General features: G+C 46.7%; 1 pseudogene; it reads left to right on the top strand.

Annotated features, from left to right (window-relative positions):
• Positions 1-2,064: 2,064 nt before the first annotated feature.
• On the top strand, positions 2,065-5,995 carry LOC132328410 (SHC SH2 domain-binding protein 1-like; annotated as a pseudogene).
• Positions 5,996-6,658: the final 663 nt, after the last annotated feature.

Genomic DNA, 6,658 nt, shown 5'->3' with positions numbered 1-6,658 from the left:
TAAAATCCATCTTTGCTGACTGCTGGTGCAACATTTGGAGACTTGTGCTGTTTGGTCCAGTGCATGGTGCTTTGTCACTAGAGGTTCCTACTGTCATTAACTTGGTACATCTGGGCTTTGTTCCTCCCTGCCAATGTCCACTACCATACACTTTTCACCTGCCATGGACAACACCTTCTCTGAATTGGCTGGCAACTGTAGATCCTACTGAAAACACTGCTTTTTACTTTTATTTTGTCACATCATCCTGGTTGAAAAGGTTACAAACAAATACTATAATTAGGGCACTCTTTCAGTGCCTTTCCATTTTAAGAGGAAACTCATAGTCACTGACTTCAACAGTGAGGGCCTGTGAGGGGTCCTTAACTCCAACCAAACCACTTTATCCAGGCAGGCTAAGAGAGTTAGTGGACTACTGCAAGCCTAACTGCTTCTCTGTGACCTGTTTTCACTCTTATTTCCTGCAATCAAAACATACAAATACTTCTTAGCAATTTATTATTGGTTCTGTAAAGCTACTAGCTGGCTTGGGTAAAAACAGCAGGGCTGCTTTTAGCTCACAGAGTATCTTTGTCTGTACAAGTTCTTACAAAGAACTCATTTCTTGGCTCATGTCACTCCTAATCCCCATGGCCTCCTAGCAGATAGATCAGATACTCACAGCCATAAAACCCAAGGCCTGAGGCTGGTGGCTTGAGGCAGACAGATTTGTGCCTAGGAACAGAATGCTTTGCCATTGTTGTGCTGACAGCCACACACCCCTCCCATCACCTGCCTCCTACCACTGCTCAGTTTTTCAAACCCCCAGCTGAGCCAACAGTGCCATATTCAGACATGTATTAGCTGCTGCATGGATTAGCTGGGGTGATGAGTGCTCTGACAGTGCTATTCTCATTTTGTAAGCCACTAACATTTGATGCCAACATCATTATCATCCAACATCAAGCTACAGTTAGCCCGCAAATGTTCACTCGCTTATTACAAACCTTGGTTTGTTTTACAGGCTCCAGTTGCCCACTGCTCTTCGTTTAATCCCTCCTACAGGTAGGAGTAACATCCAGGCTCAGAGCAGTGAAGGAGAAGCCTAATCTCACGGAAGGCTGAGAAGTTCCAGCCACCTTTGGGGATCCATGCATTAACACACTGCAACGACCCAAAACCAATTTCTCTCATATTCAGTGCACTCTGACTTTAGACTGAACACAGTGAAGTTGGATCCTGTACCTGGCTTATGGGGCCCAGCTGAACTGCAACTACAGGCTTGTTTCTTGAGAACAGCCACATTTAATTACTCCGTAGCTGTTTTTCCATCTGCCTCTGGATTTTTTTAGGGGAGCTCTGCTGCAGGAATGTGCTTGTCTGCAGAAGCACTCTGGACTGATTCATAATGCTGCCTATCTCAGAAGTAATCAGAATTTGCCAGGTTGGGCTTAAAGGAAACTATGTGTACTAGGAGTGGGCCTCCTGCCCTACTCTAGAGTGAAATTAAAAAGACAAATATATCTTAAATGCTTTAATCAAACAGTAATTATGAGAGAAACAATACAGACTCAGAACAAGTCCACATTGTCTTTAGCAGGCAGAGGCAAGCAAGCCCTGTCCCCGTTCTGAACCAGTGGGATCACAGCCAGAAAACTCTTCCAAACCACAGGTAGTTGTGCTGGTAATGGACAGAGCTTGAGCTAACACACCTTGTCTCTCAAAAAGAGTCGCCAGCCAGAGCACTGCACTGGCGACAGCTCACAGCTTCCAGTTCAGGGCTGAGTCATGTCTGGTTTTGTTGGGTTTGGGGTTTTTTTGTCTTTTACAAGGGCGGTGTCAGCCATGCTCCCGGACACTGCGTTTCTGTTAATTTCTGCGGTTTTATAAACATTATCCAGCTCTAAACAGCCTTCCCGTCACAGCCAATGTGTGAAAGACTGGCCAGCTCAGCAGGGGGCTGAGCGGCTTTGAGAAAGGAGCAGCAAAGCTCCCGAGGCATCAAGCACAGCCCAGCACAGGCTTGCTCCAGACGGGAAGGAAGGGGGCTGGGCGGGAGGGAGCAGTGGCTGCTTTCCAACGCCCATGGCACGCAGGTCACACCACCCGGTACCAGCCACGGCCGGAGGAAGCGGCAGGCAGGGCTCCCGGCCTGCAGGCGGGCTGCGGGATGGAGAGAGCCGGAGCTGGCTGCCGCTCAGTTCCCGCCGCCGCGGATGCTCCGCTCGGGTAGGCGGCACGGCTGGAGACACGCAGCTCTCAGGGATTGAAGCCAAGCCCGTCCTTCCACCGAGCACGAGGCATCCGCTACCCAGCCAAGGCAGCAGCTCCGCTCGACCCGGCCCTCCTGCTCTGAGACTGGGGCTGCAGCTCAAATCACTCCCCCCACGTGCTGAGGATGGATCTACACCTCGGGCCTGGTTGGAAAGATCGAGGCAATGCCTACTCCTGTTACACCAGCCCTGGTGCCTCCTATTTCAGACAAAGAGAGCATCCCATTCATATTTTATACAGGCTGCCAGTACTTTTAAATCCCTTGAACTTCCACTCACTCTGGAGATCTTGCTGCATGTCAGTGGTGACCCAGCTTCCCAGGAGAGACCTGTGGAGCTGATTTGCACCATTTTCCCCGTCACCCATATTATTCACTTCCTCAGCAGGCAGGCTGCTCTGCACTGTCTTACTAGGTGCAATGCCTTCCAATTGTCTTAAAGCTTTGGGTAATATGCTCTTGTGAGAAATGGATTTGTAAAGAATTCTTAAAACCTGATAGAAAGTTCACACAATCTTATACATTTGTATGTAAACACTTAGGTAAGATGTGTTGATTTAGGAAGGCTATAGAAGAGAGATTGTATTGTTGAGATTGAACTACAAGCAAGTTTGAACAAGTTTTAAAATATGGTCTTGTAAAAAGACTAGATATTTTAAAGAATTAGATCTATGAAAGATGTATTGTAGTAAGACTATGTAGGGAAAAAATATAAGTGATTGGTGTTAGAAGTAATAGTAGCTCTTCTGATGTTAAGAAAATTAATCCACAAACACCAGAGGTTTATGTCCAAAAAGAAGACAGAGGAGTCCTTTCTGGCTTTATTCGAATAAAGGGAGAGGCCATGGGGCATTCCCCTGGGATCTCTCAAATTTTTGGAGGACGCAGCCTCCTTTTTATCCTAATTTCCCAGCCGCATTTCTCTTCTCTCTTTCCCCATTGACTGAGGTACTTGAGAGGTACAGAGTCCCCGATATGCCTGACACCAAAGATTTCCCTTTAATGTATAACCCTCCCTTTAAATTTTAAATTCTTATGGGATTTAGGGGTTTTTCTTCCCCATTGTTTCTTTCATCTCTCAATGTCTAATTTTGTTTATCAGCAAACGTAAAGTTTATTTTTAAAAGCAAATATCTTCTTCCATTCATCAATCAGTGGAATCCTTCCCATTGTTTCTTTTATCTTCCAGAGCTAGTTTTATCTACCAGCAGACCTACAGTTTGTTTGTAAAGACAAATCCGCTATTCCTCTCACTGACGATCCTGGCCAGTGATTCCCTCACTTTTTTCCTTTTCTTTGTATGCAGTTACTTTCTTCATTTCTATCTCCCATGTCAGGTAGTTTTGCAGACATCTCTTTCCAGCTCTCTCGTAAATACTTCAGGCTGCATTGTTTTGCAAAGATCTGTCCAGGTTCTTCCATTTTGACTTTTCAAGTTTTGTTTCTCACATATGTGAGATGTGAGAGTTGCTTTCTGCTGAGAATAATCAAATGAGGAGACATCACTAGTTTCTCAGATTTTTAATGAAGATAGAGAATCTTTCACAATTTTTCTTTCACTGGTTTAGTCAGAAACTTAGATTATGTAGTTCTTAAGCCATAAAACATCCTCCACTTTCACTGGAGAGGTTATTGGGGGAAAACCATAAACAAAAATGTTGTGATCCTCTCACTGTAGCTACACAGAAAAAAAAGAAAAAAGCATAAGGAAAGGGGATTTAAGTACCCTACTCTATATAGATTATGCTGTTACTAGAAAGAGCAATGCAAATGAACTCTCCAAGCTGTGATCCTTCAGGGAACAGCCCCCACACTGCCTCGAAAGGGGCCTCCACAGAGGCTCCAAGGTTCTTGCAGGATTTGTTGTGGGAATACCTATTTGAATTCCTGCTGAGCTGGGGCTGCCGGAGGCTGTGGGAGGAGGGTCAGGCCCTGCTGCCGCCAGCTGTGGGAGGCAGTGGCCTGCGGGAGCAGCCAAGGTGGCAGAGCCTGGATCTATCTGCTCCAGGAGTGTGCTGAGTGTCTGGAGTGATGGCTCCTGGTGTGACTAAGGCATCATCGTGACAAACCAGGCACTGCTTTAGGAAAGACTGTGCCCAACGGGAATGTACTTTTTCCAGATATTTTTCAGACTGACCAGCTTTTGTTTCACAAGCAATTTAGAGATTACCAGGATTGCATCTTGGCTGACTGCATGTTGGGGATTACAATGTTAGAAATTAATTGTCTAGGGTTAAGTTTTATTTTAACTTCTGACAGTTTAGCATGAGTGGGTCCTGCTCAAAACTTGGTGTCAAGGAACTTTGAGTGAACTTGGTCAGCACGGAGAGCTAAGCAGGGGAGTAAACAGAGAAAGACTGGGTATCTTCAGATAAGAGCTGAGATCCTGAAGGGCCCCAGGATGGAAGATAAGAACAATTATGGCCTGCCCACGTGGACATGGAGAAAGAATTCCATGAGGTGTTAGAAGACTCCAGACCATAAACCACCATTGGGCACAGGAAGATCAGGTGCACAGACTGTGGGGATATAAAGGCCCAGGAATTTCTTGGTTTGGGATTCCTCTCCAGAGGCACCGCCTCAAGCTGAAAGAAACAGACTCTGGCTCAGAACCTAAGGTCCAAACTCTTCCTTAACATTGCAAAACTTTGGAGGTGACATAATTCACAGCTAAATACCTGGACAAAGTCTTTGCACCATGTGGACAGCAGGAAATCTGGTGAACAAATGTCTTTGAGGTTCTTGTTGGAGTGGCTGGTATGGAGTACTCAGCTCTGAAAGCAGAAGCTCCTTGAAGCTTAAGGGATACCAGATATACCAGTGTGGGTGCTGTGCATTGTGTATGATAAGTCAGGAGCGTTTTACAAAACAGCACAAACTGTAGAGCATGTCAGGCTCTTCTACCAGTGCATCTGGAGGACTAGGACAGGGAGAAGGAGGAAGGTAACTAGGATTACTTTGTGTGATGTGTTGAGCCTTGACTGAGGCTGCATTCTGACATCTGAGAACATGGTGTGATTCTCAGCTTGTAGCTGATTGTGGTAAAGACCTAGAAATACAGTTTCACTATAATCCACTAACAGCTGTAAATGCCTGTTATGAAGGAGGCACAGTCATTATCTGTCCTGGTCACTCTGTTCTAGAGAGCCTGTTCCGCAGTGCTGATTCAGTTGAACTCAAAGGCTTATGCCTCTTATGTTGCAAAAAAATAAACAAAAGAAAGGAGATATCTTTCTTGACTGTACAGAATCCAGTATAAGGACCTCCAGTTTGAAGTGAGTGCCACATGAAGTTGTGAAGGGGATTTTAAATGTCCATCATGGGAAAACCCCCTGGAGAATTGTGTGTTACAACATGAAACCAGAGGCATAATAGTGCAGACATCAGCCAAGCTATTAATGAAAAGCTCAGATCTGCATGATGCCAAGGGTCCTGGTGTGGAAATATATCCAGGTAGTACATGCAATCTATTGAGCAATGCTGCAAGAAGGGAATACTTTACAGACAACTTTTTAGATGAGTGTTATGACATCTCCCAAGGTAACCATGGTCAATAATGTGATCCACAATAATAAAGAATATAGTGTGGTCCTGGTCAGATCAGTGATGGTCTCTGACGTAAAGGATGCTTCAAGCAGCCAGAACAAAAGGGAACACAGCCCACCCGGTCGGGGGATGGCCAACCTGTGTAGAGGCTCCAGACATGAACAATTACCTGAATGCACAGCTTCAGGAGAGAGCTGACATTTCTGAGCAAGCTGAAAGCAACTATGAAATTGCAAATTAACTTGGGGCTACTTCTACAAAGAAGAGCCAGATGAAGTAAAAAGAGATGACTGAGTCTTGTCCCAAAAGAAGATCTTGTTTTGCTATGGAAATGTTATTTCCTCCTGCTTTACTGTATGACGCAACAGCTCTGCTGTTTCCCAGCCTTTCCTACAGAACCTCAGCCGCAAGCCCCGCCGATCCAGCTCCGGCTGCCCATCCCACCCTTTCTCCAGTTCCTTCCCCTCCCCGTCCCGCCGCGCCCGGGGGCGGGAGACAGCAGCTGCCGCCTCTGCGGCGCTCCGGCAGCCCGGGCCAGCCGCCCCTCCTTCCCCCGGGCTGCTCCGGAGCAGCCGGCACACGTAGCTGCTCGGCCGGGAGAGCGACCGAGAGACGCTGGGCCGGCCTAAGTGGTTGCAGATGTGCAGCTGCATCGGACTGGGGTCACAGCGGCGAGCAAAGTTTGGGGAGGGGGTTTCGCTCAGCAGGGTGGTGGCAGCTTTAGGACAGAATGAGTTAGGTTGGAAATGACTTCTGAGATCGAGTCCTGTCAAACAGGACCTTGTCAACTAGACCACGGCACTAAGTGCCACGTCCAGTCTTCCTTCAGCACCTCTAGGGACGGTGACTCCACCATCTCCC

This window comes from Haemorhous mexicanus, chromosome 6 (genome assembly GCF_027477595.1).
Source record: "Haemorhous mexicanus isolate bHaeMex1 chromosome 6, bHaeMex1.pri, whole genome shotgun sequence".
In the NCBI taxonomy this organism is placed as follows: Eukaryota; Metazoa; Chordata; class Aves; order Passeriformes; family Fringillidae; genus Haemorhous; species Haemorhous mexicanus.
Note: the sequence above shows the minus strand (reverse complement) of the source record. Positions and strands in the feature narration are given on the sequence as shown.